We start from the raw sequence: 15828 nt of genomic DNA on the forward strand, positions 1-15828 counted from the left end.
TTTCTCTGGCGAGTTTGGAGATAAAATTAGATCAGGTGACCTTGCACCGCGTGCCGATGCTGTGCGGTGTCGATGATCTTCGTTTGCCTTCACACAAAAAGAAGCTTCACATGGAAGATGGATTAGAGTGCATTCATATGGCGGGGGCTTGCACTCGTTCTCTTCTGTCTTGCTGCCCAAAAAGTGCACAGCAACTTCCTGTGTTGCGTTGGTCTGGTCGTTTGTTTATTTAACTGCTTTGCACCGCATTTATTTGGACGGTCGAGTTAGGCGGCACGAGATGTTATTGTGGCGTGTCCGCGTCACAGTGCGATGGTGTGTGCCCAATTTGTTAAGCTAATCTGTGTCGGGGGTAGCAATGATTTGCATGCTTTGGCTGCGCGGCCGCCATGGGATGCTGGTTGAAGTGTGATGATAGTAAATGAAATCTGGAAAATTGAATTCAATTGCGAAACAAAACTATTGAGCAATTTGTGTGCAATGCACACGTTTCGTTTTTGAGGAAGCAGACGAACCATCACGTTTTATGGTGATCTACATCAAGTTCGTCGTGAAAGAATATTTAAAATAAAATGGTATAAATACATTTGTATTAGTGCTTGGGTGTTGCATTTCCATAATAACTGTAAACGTAGTCTTCGGTTTCACAATAAACTATCGCATCTAATATTTCCTCATTATGTTTCACAAATTGACAGGTTGGACAGCCCTGTTGTCTTTCGCATAAAAATGTAAATTTACGACCATAAAAGTTAGTTTTTTTTTTGCGTTCAAGCTTGAGAAAATACCAACCCTTTTGAGACGGAAAGAAATCACAGCTCTAAAATACACCGTACGTTTCCTCCAAAGCTACATTATTTATTTCTTCCGGTTTGGAATGGTTCTGTTTCCGGGCTGTGCTCCGTCTTCAACACACACGCTCAGGAAAAGTTAGGCTTTTGATTCATCTGTGTTTCATGTAATTCCAGCCTCCGTCAGGCCGGAAAGGAGACAAACCCGATGTGTGTAAATTCAACTCAAAATGAGCGCTCACAACATGAATCATTTAAAAACAAAACTGTCTACCACAACAAAAAGCCTCCCTTGGGCAGGTCTCTAATTTTCGCCAGCCGAAGAGAAAGACAGTGTGTGGTCTACTATGCCACCCAAAAGAGTGTCGGCAGACAAAACGTTCGGAACGTTAGGGGCATCCGAAAAAATTAGACAACCAAAAAAAAAACGCATCATTGGTCAGGATTTATGGTTTAACGGAAACTTATTGGATTTGCGAAGAGAGGTCGAAGTACGAGCGGAAATGGCGCTCACCAGCACCAGCAGCACCAGCAGCAGCAGCGGACTTTCGTCACGGATCACGGCGACAGGGTGGCACAACACAAAATCGCACACAACCGAAAAGATCAAACGTAATAAAGGCAGTATCATTCACAAACGGGGAGGGCCTTCGAAAGGCAACGGAAATATAAGTTCGAAACACACACACACACACACACCAAATCTTAAGCGCAAAATTGTGTAAACAGCAATCCCCTCCAAATGGGGAGGCGGATATGCTTGGATGGATCGGAGCAGGACAACCCCCTCCGGAATGGGTAACGTTTCCGTTTGGACCATTTCTTTCCGCTGCTTTCCGTGTGATTTTTGTTAGAAGTCTGCGTTAGACTAGCCAAACACGCACACACATACTAAATCTTAGCACTAATACCCGGGAGGACGTAAGCGAAGATGGGGGGAAGAAGGTTGTTATAAAAAATAGCCCCACGGCTATGGCGTTTTCTTCCCAGCGGCACAAACAGATTCATCGCCGCTGGGTGACGATGAGACGACGGTCGGCGAGCAGCAAACATCTCATCGTCCACATCTGTAGGAATTATTTTGCGTTAAGGGAAGAGGGCAGAAAGACGCTGCCTGTGTATGTGTGTGTGTGATACACCACAAATGTCATAGACGATACGCGAATAGAATCGCATCGCGCAAAGTTAATTGGATGGTTTTTGGGGGTAGAAAGCGCGTATGTGCGAAACCGGCGGCGGTGGTACTCACAGTTTAAGACTAGCACTAAGCCCTCTACTGTCTGCCGTAGCACCCTCTGTGCGCTGTGGTTTTGGGAAGGGGGAGATGATGTTGTTAGAGCACAGCACCGTCTCCGCCGAAATGAGCGGAGCGCTGTGAAATTGTACAAATAATTTGATAAGCCGACTCGGACAATCTCTTGGATGGTAGTGTGATGTGTAGAAATGTTGTGTTTGCACACCATCACACAGAGCGCGACAAAGCGCGCTGCTGCAGCGCTAAATTCCATTTGCCATTCCCTCGGTTTCGGGTGTCTGGCTCCCACTCCCTGCCAGTGCCAACTCGGGAGGCCCGTACCGCCATTATCGTACAATGAACTCCCGGGAGACGAGGAGTTCGATTGTCTTAAGCTTTACACCGTCTAAGACGACCGAAAACGTGTATCCGCGTCGAAAGAAATGAAAAAAAAAAGTGGTGGCAGCATAATTATTTTGCTCTTCCCTCCAGCCCCCCCCCCCTCGTACGCACAACCCAACACGAACGAACACACCAGCTACGTGTGGTGGTTGGGAGATGCCTTTTCAACGCCAGCCAAACTTCTAGCCACGGTCAAACGATTAGGCTGTCAACTGGAGCGTGTACCCGCAATCGAACGCCCCATAACTGTGTGTTTGTGTGTTTGTGATTGTAGCTTCAGCACAGCATTCCGCCGGTACGATCGTGGCATTGCGTGAGGATCATCCATCCGTGCCGTGCCGCAGTTCCTTCGCTAATCCAACGCACACCACCAGAGGGGAAAAGAAAAAAAAAACAGGAAAAACTGAAAGCGATTTGAAGCGTTCGTCGCTGGCCAGCGGCAACATTTCGGCCAAAGACCGTTTTACTGCACAGCATTGCAAAAGGGGCAGGGAGCTTGAAATTGCCCAAAGGGGTGTGTTTGAGAAGAACTAGCGCTATCCAGCACACAACACGTTGGCAGCGTACACTAGTCGGGCTAAAAGTAGTAATAATAGAATATCTTTAACATCTAAATGGCTTGTTCGGTATAATTCATGGTTTCGGGTGCTGCGAAGAGTTCAGGAATTTGCCAGCAGATGGCGCTGCCAGTCATTAGTACTTTCAAAGTCCATTGCGTTGGGGAATTACAATAAAGCGATAAAGTGTGACTATTTCTGTGTGTGTGTTTGATGGCATAGAAGAAAGCAAAATGTAGCAAATTTGCACTTTATTAATTCATTTTTGGTATCACTCCTCCCCCGGAAAATGCGTAGTAGCGAACGTTGGATCTAGCGTTTTGGAGCTAGATAAATTGAAATTAATTTATTATAAATTAATACAATTGCCAATCTTCCTCCTTTTGCTGGCAACAGCTAATTGGCAGCAAGGGGGGGAGAATCTTTCATTTGGGTTTCAGTTTAGTAAGTTCCAATAAGGCCGCTATCATTTGGCTCAAACTCGCAGGTCGTAGTGTACTTTCGGTTACCGTACACCGTGCACTACCAGCATCATAACAATTGGCAATAAAAATAAATAAAAAAACAAACGGTGTTCCGAAAACAGAGTGTCAGAGGATAGCAAAATACAGCACCAAAACCGTTAAAATGGCTTTATATTGCACCGACGGCATTACTTTTGTGTACACGAATTAACAAGCCATTTTCACGCCGGTGAAAACAAACAACAGTAAAGGTTGGCGCGACATTGGTCTCCCTTTCTGTGCCCCCCCCCCCCTTCGGGTTCATGTTCACGTTGAAAGACAAATGGCTTACGGCCCATTGATCACCGCCATTTGAGGGGGGCTGGCCGGCCGGGCCGGGAGACACATTTACCCGATGGTGGCGGTGGATTATTTAACACATTTTAGAAAGGACCGTCTCGGATGACGCTCAGAGACGCTGGGCAAGAGAGATAGGGAGCCGAAATAACATATCAGAAGAAATATATTGCAGTCGATCCCAATGCGCAAAAATGATAGTGTCGTTGAGCCGTTGATAGCGAAAGCCAGACAGCCCCACAGCTGATGGCAAAGAGTGTGAAGTTGTAAAAAATACATCACAAATACAGACACACACACACTGAATGTGTCAACGGTCAGCGCAATAGATAGTGCCTGCCTCTTGCCGGACGGAATTTCATCATCTCGACCGTCGTCGTCGCGCCTCGACGTCATCGACAGTTAATTTGGTTCACTTTCGTACAAACCACCCTCTTCTGGCCACACAGCTTTATTCACCCCGATTTGGCTGATATTTTTGGCTAGAAATTGTCCAAAACTAGACCATCGCGACCAGCAGCGGCAACCCAAACCAACCCAAAGGACCGTAACGTCCCCCCCCCCTCTCCCTTGGGGGATGAAAGACGCTCGGAATTTGCGCAGTCTGCGTAGTGTATTTATTTATGCCGTCTAGCTGTCGGTTTGTTCGATTAACATAATTTTTTTATGATCATCGCTAATTTTACTGTGCTGGCCCCTTTTCCTTTGCTTTTGCGTGTGGCCTCGACGTGGCGTGGACGGTCACTCTTTCGACGTGCTCTGTAATCGGTCTAATTTGAATGTGTCTCGGGGCCGTTTTTCCCTCACTCCTCTCGGCCTGATTGTACGCTTATCTCTCGGGACGGCATGGTAAGGGTGGGAAACGATGAATTACAAAGCACAGAAATATGTAAAAGCGCAAACATCGAATTTTCAAGAAGGAAGCAACAACAACAACAACAAAACACAATCTTGTTCGCTCGCTGTTGTTGTATGCAGCGGTAAAAGGATATTCTCGTATCACACTAGACGGTGGAAAGAATTGGGAATTTTTGTCTTGTTTGCTAATTTTATATCCAACCCCAAGGGAACCCAAATTCATTCAAGAAATGGGCACACAAAATACAATTAACATAGCCGGCTAGACACGGCACAGCTTACGAGCCGAAGATTCACACTTTCTTTTGACCTTCATCTCCTATCGCCCCTCCCCCCCTTCCTCCCCCTGTCCGTCATAGAGAAAGTGGATGATCTAACGAGTTGCTGCTCTTCAAAGCGCGCGTATCTCATGAACATAACGGTGTCAGGGGGACAGGTGTTGCGTTTGGTTCGAATCAGGGATTTAGCTTTAGTTTGAAATTAACATCTCTACCAGCTGAACCAAAATCTTTCTTCCCCCCTTTTATAGGCTGGCTGATCGAATCACTTCTTCGATGGTCACTTTCGCGCATCGTTGTGGGCAACCACCCTCATCGGCATCCTTCCCCCTCCCCCACGGGTAAGTAAATTAGCATATTTTGGGGACCAACTTTTGGGGGACAGTTTTCTGTCCCGGACCACCGGACAGCAAACAACAAACAAAACACGCTGGCAAACAAACAACCACGAACGCTATTGTGTCCGTTCATGCGGACGTTCGGCCAGAACGCGGGACCAAAACAGTCGCCGGAATGGGAACAAATAATAATCAAATTAAGGTGCCAACGCCCCGTCGTACGAATGTGAGCTTGTTTGCGATCGGTTTGTTTGGTGTGTGTGTGTGTGGTTTGTTTTCGATTGATACCATATTTTATTATTATGGCACGGTGGGTTGCGCTGTCTTTGCTGGCCGTGAAGCGGATGGGTGAATTTTCGCAAACGCCAAACGCCGAGCAAACAAAAATAATCGGACAAATTATCACCAATCAATGATCTAGCTGGGTCATTGATCGATAGTGAGTCGACAGGGAGGAAAAAGGCAAGGGAGAATGCAAGTTTGAATTAAATTCGAATATTTCATGAAGCTCTAAACCCCAATCAAAAAGGAAAGAAAAAGGAGGAAATCACAAAACACGACTGTCTTCGCACGACACTTTGATTTCGGCATGCAAATTACGCACACATTAATTGCGCATTAATCGCAACTGTTGGCCACTTAAAAAGCACGGTTCTAATGAATGGCTGCCCGACTCCAAAACTTCATTCTTGCTAATTTCCGGCCCCTTATTTGTTTTCTCTTTACCCGCTGTAAATTGACACCGTTTTTTACGTCCCCCTCTCCCGACTGATTGGGGCGCATAAATTCAAAAGCGGGAATCTTATAGTAACACACACAAAAACACACACAAACGCTGGAAGACGGATGAGCTCTCCAACCAAGCGTTTGTGAGGCGCTGTTTAATTGCCATTAACCGTTTACTGTTTGTTTTTCCTCTTCTGAGTGTCTCACTGCGTGCCCCATACCGTTGTTATACTGTCTGTCTGTCTGTTTGTAGTAGAAGTCGCCCTTTTCATAAGGCAGATAAGACCTCTGGTTTAAGTATGTCTTGGGAAGAGGTAAATATTATACACCGAACCAAACCGTTTCTACCAGTAGCGTGTGCCGTGTGTTAATTGTTGATGTAAAGAGTATCGCTTTTTTCCTCATTTGGCTCTCTCTCTCTCTTTCTCACCGTCCACGATGAACAGTGTTTATTTATTTGTTTTAATTTTATGTATGTTTACTGCCAAAATGTTTAAAACCAAGTGTGTATCTGTGTGTGTGTGTTTATGTTTGTTTTCTTTTGGATTTTATTTTCGATCGTTATTGGTGGAAATGTTTCATTGCTGTCGTTTGGATTTTTACACTCAAAAACACCGTGTTGTCAAACATTTGATGGGAAGGCTTTTTACTTATTTCTTTTTACTTGTTACCTTTTTAAACACGTTTGCTTTATGTTGTTCAAAGACCCATTTTTATTTACATGTTTCTCGTACATAACATACAAATACAAAGTAGAAAATGAATGCAGAGAACTATTTTCACCCCGCCCAAAAACGGCGATCAAAGTACGGTTCGAACTCATGACCAGACCTATAAAAACCTCCTCACAATTCGATTCGGCTACGAAGCTCACAGCTAATGCGTGCGTTTATACTACCTTTTATTCGTCAACCTTCTGGAAGGACACATTATTCCCTTTCAATCACGTACAGCGAATTAATAATCTTATTTAACTTTCACAAAACATTCGCACTTACACCCGTTATTAATCCTTCTATGTCTGGGTCTGCGGGTGTTTTTTTTTTTGCATCGGTCAAACTTGGCTCGGCTACTGCCTTCCCAATATTACACCCATTAACTGCGGCATGATTGTAATTCATTTTTATTGAGTGTGTCCCTCTGCAAAACGAACAACGACGAGCACTGCTGGTGACCGTGCGTTGCTTTTCAAACGAGAACCGTTCTTGGCAGTACGGACGGCAGTCGTTAGCATACGATCGGCTTTACAACAATTACAATTGTTGGGGACATTACCCCCAATCGCCAGTGATTGTAATCCTTCAGCCTTTGATTTTATGTTTTTATTGCCCGGGCAAACGGAAAGCGGAGCGGACACTTATGCCTTACACTCCGATCGCTCCATTACATCGTAAATCGTTGTTCAATTTATGTTCCAAAGCATATAGAACCCCTCCACGCTATAGCGCACACAACAATTCGGGTGACAAATCACAGACGCGTTTCTTCTTCCGTATGCGCATAAATATGAAAGAGACTTTCCGCCGTTGCTGTTGGCATCGCTCCAGCCCAGGACCTTTGACTCTTGGTTTGGGCACACGAAGTTGTCGTTTCATTTTTTTCTCCCATCTCGGTTGCCCGTGACTGTGTTGGTAAGAGAGATTGTAAAATGTATTCTTTTCTGTTCGAGCACAAGCAAACATAAGAAGCAAAAACAATCGTTTCCGCAAACGACGGAACAAGCTTGTTCCTCCAGTTGACTTTGGTGCTGTGCGAACAAAAGGGTGACCACCCAAAAGGGAGAGACTGTGAGAACATTAAACGGATCCTCAACTGAATCTGTTTCATCTGTTCTGTTGAGGCACCAAAAATCGTCCCCGACCTTCGCAGACAGAAGCCCCGTGCGCGCGTGTGTATGCGCTTGCTGCTGGCTGTAATTTCCATACAAATGTTTGGTGTGTCGGCAGCAGTACGTCGACCTCTCTCGCTTGCTCTATGTTGTCCCTTTTTTCTTTTGCTTTCCCTCGCGATGTCCTTGTCGGAAATGGCAATATGAAAAATATGCGATGCGCAATTTCGGAACCAAACCCAAACACACAGCAACGGAACGGAAGCAAAACTAATACGCATATATTCCCCTGGATTAGAAAAGAAGCGCCTGTGCTGTATTTGCCCCGTCTTCTCGGATCTTTTTTCTCCTCAGTTTGCCGTTCAGCTCCATAAATTGTACTTAAAAAAACAAAGTGGAGCCAATTGGAATTATAGAAACATAAACAGCCCGATCTAATTACGTCGCCTGAAATCCATATGTGTTTGTGAGTGAGCGGAGCGTGCCCCCCTGCCGGGCTTGGGGTTTCTAATTGGCACGGCCTGGCCTCCACCCTTTTTGGTATCGCACACCGGGACAAAACCAAGGGGGAGGGGAGAAAAAAGTAATTGAAAACGGAGCCCCACGACGATGGGGCTATAAATTATTTCATTGCGATCGTAAAATATGCTGCGTTTATTCACTGGAAGGCATGCTGCCACCGGTCAGGCACAAATGATGTTGCGTGAACATCACCGCCAAGACACACACACACGCGCGCACATACGTGTGTCCACCACGTATATGGCATGGGGTTTTGTATTTTAACGGTCAAGACACGCCACGGTGGTTACGTTTGGTGGCATTCGGATGGAAAAAACGAACAGAAAACCAGTTCTTCTGCTGTTAGATAATCCCAACCATCAAGGACAAATATTCATTTTTTTAAAGGGAGAAACGATAGGGGATGAACCCGGAAGCCCCCGGAAGTGCTCAAAAAGTACTTGGAAGGTAATTTGAGTGTGGTTTCCTTTTTTTGTTGTGCGTGTGCGTGTGCGCTGCTACCTGGCAGCTGGATTTAACTAAGCACACGGGAAGGGAAATCCCTGACTCAACGTGATAAGCGATAGGATGGGATGGAGGTCGCCCTTTCCAGTAGCTGCTTGGCATCGTCGTGACCTTGGCAAAGGGTCGAACTGGGTAACGAAACCGCTATTTTTCAAGCGTGTACTGCTTGGTGCTGGTAGTGATGGTGGTGATGTACCTGTGCAGATAAACTTGAATCTTAGCTTTGCCTTTTGCCGATCAGAAAACGGTGGCAAAACGAGATAAGGACAGCACGGCTTGCTGTCCCGGGTCCACATGCGTGTATGGGGCCATCAATATTTAGACAGCGTCAGGGATAAACGTCACCAGCGAATAGAGCGAAATAAAAAGACACGAAATACGCCACGCCAGGGTTTGCGGCGTCAAAATTGGTTACACATCTGAATGGTTCTTTGGTATTAAAAAAACATAAAAAATAATAAATAATTACATTTATATGGCACAAATGAAGTATAACAAAACTTTCGATACAATATATTAGAAACATTTTAATATCTAGTGAATAAAAGTGAATCAGTTTAAAAGCAACATATAGTTTAAATTTATATTCAAAAGGTTTTTAGCTTTGTTGAAAAATTCTGTAAAAAATAGAATAAGCACAAATTTATACGAATCAATTTGCTACAAACATAGCATAAGTTATGTTGGCTATGCGTCGGAGACCATCACTTAAACCGAATCCCATTATTTTCAGGAATTTTCATTCCATGTCCTGAGTTCCATTCATTCCATGTCCAATTTCGAAATAGAAAGGGTCTTCCATATTTTATTCGCATGTGGTCACGCAAGATTACTAACTAATTCAGTTGAGGTATTGAGCGTGGTCTTTTCAGTAATATATGAGTAAGCCATAATTCTTTTGAAATAAAAATTAAAAAGGCAATTTTTTATAAATTATTGGATGATTTCTGAATTTCCGAATTTGTTTCTAAGTAAAGCTTCTCTTCAACAGACCCATTAAAATTGCTCTATATCAAACATACTTTCTTATACAAAATAAAACACACAAAAACTTAACGTAAAGCGATACAAGCCCATCCTAAAACACTGCTTTGCAAAACCCCTGTAGCTGTAGCAAAGAACCATGGCCAGCAGAAAAAAGTTTTCTCCCTTCTGGCGCTCTTTTGCCTGGCTCTTATTTATGATTTTTTTTCTTCCTTTTTTGATAAACCAAGACGTAAGCGACGGGGGAGCGAGCTGGGCAAGGGAAACCCCTCTGCCCCGGCAAGCTTTTCCGACGGCACGTGCAGCCCGTGGAGCCCCGACACTACCGAAAACTGCGTAACTGGCGATGCGCAATGGAGCAAAATGAACGAGCGCGCTCCATCCAGTAGTCGCAGTGGCAAACGAATGAAACGAATGTGGAGAGCGCCTGTAAAAGCGGCCTGCGAGGGAACGTGTTGCTCCCTTCACTTTCCTTCCCATGTCCTTTGGGGCACCCCGGGCACATCCTCATGCCAGCCGTATTGCGTGAGTCAGTGAGGACCAGAGTCACCAGCCGCAATCACACGGTGACGACAGAGGCAGAAGCATAAACGGAAATAAAAGCACGGTGGCCCCTTTTTTTTGCATTCCTTTCTCATTCCATAAACCCGCGTTCACAACAATGAAAAAAAAAAAAATGTGAGTAAATGAAATAAGACGGTCCCGTCGGTTATTTTGTCTGCAAATGTGTGTATGCGCGGGTGCGTTGGTTCACAACAGTTTTCCGCACTCGTTTCCGGATCGCGCGACCAGCAGGAGGAAGCGTAGGTTGAGTTTGCTGCTTTCGTTTTCAAAGCTGCTCCTTTGCTGTAAGTGAAACCAGCACTGGATTCGGTTGCAGACGGTGCAAACAGAGGCTCGGGAGCCCTGTTGAGAATGTTTTTGCTTTTGTACCTACGCATTCATCCAACATTGCAAAACTGACCTTAACCCCGTGCACACGAAAAAACACGGAGAATTGGTAGGCGACCCAAACAGTAGCAGCAGCAGCAGAAGCACTTTCCCTTTGATGAAACTTTGAAGCGTATAAGGATTCTTTTCGGGGGACCTTCTCTCCTTCCACCCCCTCTCTAGCATTCCTTTAGCAGTTCGCGTGCGCTGGCAGGGAAAAGGTAGCCCCAAGGTAAATCCCAGCGCCACCTTACGCTCGCCAAGGCTCGACAAGTGTTCCGGCAACGGTCCCGCTCCTACCGGGACCTTTCGTAACGATCGATCGAAGGGAAAAGCAAGCAAGAGGAATAGAGGAAAGGAGGGTGAGAGTGCGTGTGTGCGTGAGGGAAGAGGGTGGGCTGAATTGAAAGCTTTTGCCGCGTGCCGAACTTACGCTACTACTGCGTAATACTTGCGTGCGGGACGGGGGCCACGAGGCCAACGCAACGTAAAACCCTCCAAGGAAATGCGGGTATTCGTGGAAAGCGCCTTTTTTGGTTTGATTTTGCTACTCTCACAACTGCTTTCTAGGAAGTATGCAAGGCGCAATGGAGTCGTTTTGTCAACCCCCGGGGGTTTTTCTCGTCTGTGTTTTCTGTGTGCGTAGTGTATCATTCTTTCTTTTTTTGACGAATTATTCCAGTACGGACACGATAAACTGGTTTTGCATGACATGGGATTTGGTGGTAGCGATTTATTTTGATGTGAAAAATTATTTTCCCACCACGCTTGTGCTGTGTGGGTGCGTGTGTGGAAAGCCATTCTATCACAGTATGCATACTTTTTGCTCCCTTTTACCTTGTGTTTCACTATCTTAACCGAAGTATGCGAATGGTGAAAGGGTTTCCTTTTGTGTGCGTTGAGGTCCCGCCCCCCTTTTAGGGTTAGATTTTTATCCAACCGGTGGTAAATTGTTTACGGATGCAAAAGTTGACTCAACTTCCACAAACCACATCCCCCCTACCACAGTGGTGGGTGGTCCCTTTTTCCTGCCAAAATATGGAGAAAATGAACGTTTCCTGTCCTGTTTAGCCACGAAAGCAGCGACTGGGGAACGATACACTCAAATTTATGCATACCGCACACACACACACCCACCCAAAGACACATTGTCGGAGATAGTCAAGTTGAGCCAAGTTGACGAAAAGGGTACATTTACTCCCCTGAGCCATCTTGAGCCTTGCTAAGTGGAACGTGGTACGGGGTCCATTTTATCACCGCTGAAACATTTCATCTTTTCCAGCGCCATCTCTCCTCGGAATGCCTCGGAATGGGTATTGTTGAAAGTGAAAGGAAGCCAAAAACACACACACGAACGCTACATTTACGTGAGATTAAACATTTTTTCTTGAGCCACATTTTCTTTGCCTTCTCTTCTCAGGATGTTGCTGTTGAGTTGTTGTTGTGCGTTATCATTTTTTTGCATCATTTTTTTCGTTTGTTTCGCCTTCCCCGTTGTGTCCTTTTTGGTCCTTGCTCACACCAAAAGCTCCCGCGCAAGGCAGGCAGGCAGGCAGAACTAATGTACGGTGACAGCACTAAATCGGCCCCGGCCTGCGGAAGGCGTCGAGATAAAAGGCAACAAAAAACACATTTTTGAGGCTAAACCAAGCCAACCAAAAAAAAAAAAAAAAAAAAAAAGGGCATGCTTTTTGGGGAAGCAATATTAGCATTCCATCCTTGCAGCAACGGATCGCATAACATTAAACGCTCTCCAGATTAGCCGCTTCATTTAGGTCTTTAGGCGAACGGGGGGAAGCGAGATAATAGCTTTCAAAGGGGAAAAAGACAAAGGGATGGTGTGGTGGATGGATAAGGCGGGGCATTTATTTAGAGTTATTAGAATTTGTATCCACTTATGGGTTATGGAGGGGGACTTTTTCGTGATGATATACTGGTTGCGGTTTTTGAACGATACGCAGGATAACCCAAAATATATATTAAAATTGGTAATAAAGAGTGCTAAAACGATGCTTTCCAACCAGATAGACCAGTAAACCAATGGGAAATAATAAACCGAAAATTTTTAAGGCACCGCCCGATAAATCATTTACAAAATCAGTCTTTATCTTTCAAATCATCCTTATTTAACTCAGTTGATATTTTATTCATTATTTATAGAATTAAAATTGATGAAAATTAACTTATTAACTTACGTACCAACTGCTAGAATATACTTTATATGGGTTATCGTTTAGGGGGGAAATTGTTTCTAATTTTGGTACGAAAAATGGCTGAAAAAAGATTGACAAATCTCGTTTTTACAGAGTGAACTAACGTTTGCACTAAAAAATGGACAAAAACTGTCATTTGTTCATACGTTTATCTTGACCCACACTAACGAAAAGTTAATTGCACCTTCAATAATAGTATCGCATGAGTTAGCAGACAAAATGTGAAGTAACTTCATTTAGAAGCGAGCCCGACCAAAGAAAAGCATCACGCTATGACTAAAACGGACATCGTGCGGTAGTTTGTGGACGTCGGATGAGCCTGTTTCGGCATCTAAAACATCTTGGTACTATTAGACAACAATCAGAGCACCGGAAGAAAGCCAAGTTCCGAATCTCGGACGACCTTGAGCGACAAGAAACTCCAAATGATGCTTGCAAATGAAGACCGAGGGAAAAGTCGCACACATTGCTGCGTTAGCTTGGCTTGGGAGGTCGAGGCAACAGGTCAAACAGTGAATTAGTACATGCGCAACGTGAACAAACTCATCAGGAAGCAGAAATCGCAGCCACTGGATGCTAAGCGGCAAGTAATGGCGCCAAAACTAAATGCGATCATTTTAGGCGAATTTTGCAAGAACTTCGATATGACACCCTAGTCCGCGAACTGATCCAACATTCCCCAGCTGTGTCCCATAGAATTTTTCTGGACAAACATGATGCAAAAGCTCTATTCCTACAGTTTTGTAGCGAAAACTTAGGAGGAATTGATAAAAATCAACGGTAGGCTTTACAACATGGAGAGAAATTACCTCGCTTAGTTCTACAGCCAGCCGTCAATTCCTTTTAAATGCAAATCAACTCCAAGAACTCCATACAGTTCTTACCTTGAAACGGATTAAAATCATTAAAATTATTCCTGATCAGTTCACTTTGATCAGAATATGAATGAAATTAATAAATGCATACCTTGATAAGCAGAAAAGAATGATGCCTAAATCAATCAATGTCTTTAGCCTTCATTGTTTGCAATTCAAATTTCAAGCATAATTGAACGGTATTTAAAACTTCAGAAGCAGAGGAGAGAAAAAAACGACACCCTGTATGTGACTTGCTGTAAGCGGGAAAACCCCACGGCCGTGTTTTATACTCTCGCACCGGTTACCGCCAATCACGCTGCCTCAACGAGACTACGCTATCCCCAACGAAACCCCCACTCTCTTCCCTCACCCAACAAACGGTGGGAAACCTGAGCAAAACCATTTCTAATTAGATTAACAGCAATCAGCAATCGCAGCCATCTACTACTAAAGCATTTAGTCGCTTCTCCGGGCTGTAACACACAATCCGGCCGATAAATCATCGCCATCGCAACAATCAGTGCTTGATTGTGCTGCTGGAGGCTTGCCAACCATCAAAACTCCCTTCTTCTCCCTTTTGAGGGGGGGTTGTAAAAAGCAGAACACAAATTAAACACAACACACCAAACGATAAAGTACCGGGCGCGCTCCGACTTACAGAGCCAAGCGCGATGGCGGAAATCTCGAGATGAAGATAAAGCCACTAGCGTAGCGCGGGGCAGCGACGTTTGGGGAGTGGCACCGAGTGTAGCTCTCACCGCTCATTTTCGTAAAGCTTTCATTAACGAACAGCCAAACAGCCCCGGCACCAAACAGAACGCTAGAAAGCTAAAATTGCGTGCGGGAAATCCCCAAGCAGCAAATACGCGGTAGTGATGGTATCCTTCATTTTTAAAGATCACATTCGTTCGTCATCACTAAACGCGCGTGTCTTATGCAAAGAAGGCCATTGGCGCAAGCTTTTGTGTCCTGCTTTTGCGATTCGAAGTTGCGATATACGCGCGCAGGGGGGTTTTATTTCCCCTCGTAAACGTCCAAATGATGAATTGGTCCAGAAGGGATGAATGCGCCATATCACGATCGGGGAATGCTGCGGAATCTGCTCATGGGGCCGCTACGTTTTATTTAATTTGCTATTTTTAAACAACCACTTCCCGAAAGTGGTGTACATTTTGCCTTTTATTGCGATAGGTTTGGGAGGGGTTTTTCCATCCACCGATTCCCGAACCACCAATCGTAAAATTGAACCAAAAGGCATGAATCATTCCGATCAGCGTTTCCAGCAACGGAAAACATTCGACTAACGAACATTATTTTTTCTAAGCAAACCGTGGGGTCGTGGCCACTCGCTCGTACGAACCCGCCGATTGGAAAGTGTTGTAAAACACACACACAACAGCGAACAAATTAGACGATGAAGCTGTCAAAACATATTAGTGTAGAGCGTGGAGTGAAAAATCACCGTTCGGTGTCTAGGGGCAAAACGGAACCGCCGTTCGAGGTAGGTGCAGCGCGCTCTGTCGTACGGCAGTTAAATTTACACACTCTCAATTCGGGCCCGCTGGAACTAGGATGGCTACGATTGGGCAAGGGAACGCCACCACTGTCACTCTTTCCACCCAGCCTCTATCTAGCTACCGACAACACACAGACCCGCCGCAGATGGAATGATAACGGGCCGCGGGCTCATAAAACAGTCATTTTTCACACCGATTTGATCGTTCTGCGGTGGCGAACATGCCTCTTCCTCTCCTCCTACCACCGCTCCAAAAAGACCTGAGAGATCGTGAACACGGCACCCTTTCCCCCAACGTGACACCCAAAGTCAAGTCGTCGGAGTGTCAAAACTCTCGTGTCATCTGTCAGACACTTCAGCGAGCGCGCACGCAGCAGTACCGCCGCGGGTCGGTAATTGTTGATTGATGACCGGTTGAGTCGGTGTGCCGTGTCCAAACTGTTTCCTCTCCTCTTTTGGGCGCCAGCGGAGGAAGCAACAGCGGACAAAA

General features: G+C 45.1%; 1 protein-coding gene across 5 annotated transcripts in view; it reads right to left on the minus strand.

Annotated features, from left to right (window-relative positions):
- LOC120905059 overlaps positions 1 to 15828 on the minus strand; it is a 60045-nt gene that overhangs the window by 17423 nt on the left and 26794 nt on the right. The window lies entirely within an intron of this gene.

This window comes from Anopheles arabiensis, chromosome 3, assembly GCF_016920715.1.
Source record: "Anopheles arabiensis isolate DONGOLA chromosome 3, AaraD3, whole genome shotgun sequence".
NCBI classification, from domain to species: domain Eukaryota; kingdom Metazoa; phylum Arthropoda; class Insecta; order Diptera; family Culicidae; genus Anopheles; species Anopheles arabiensis.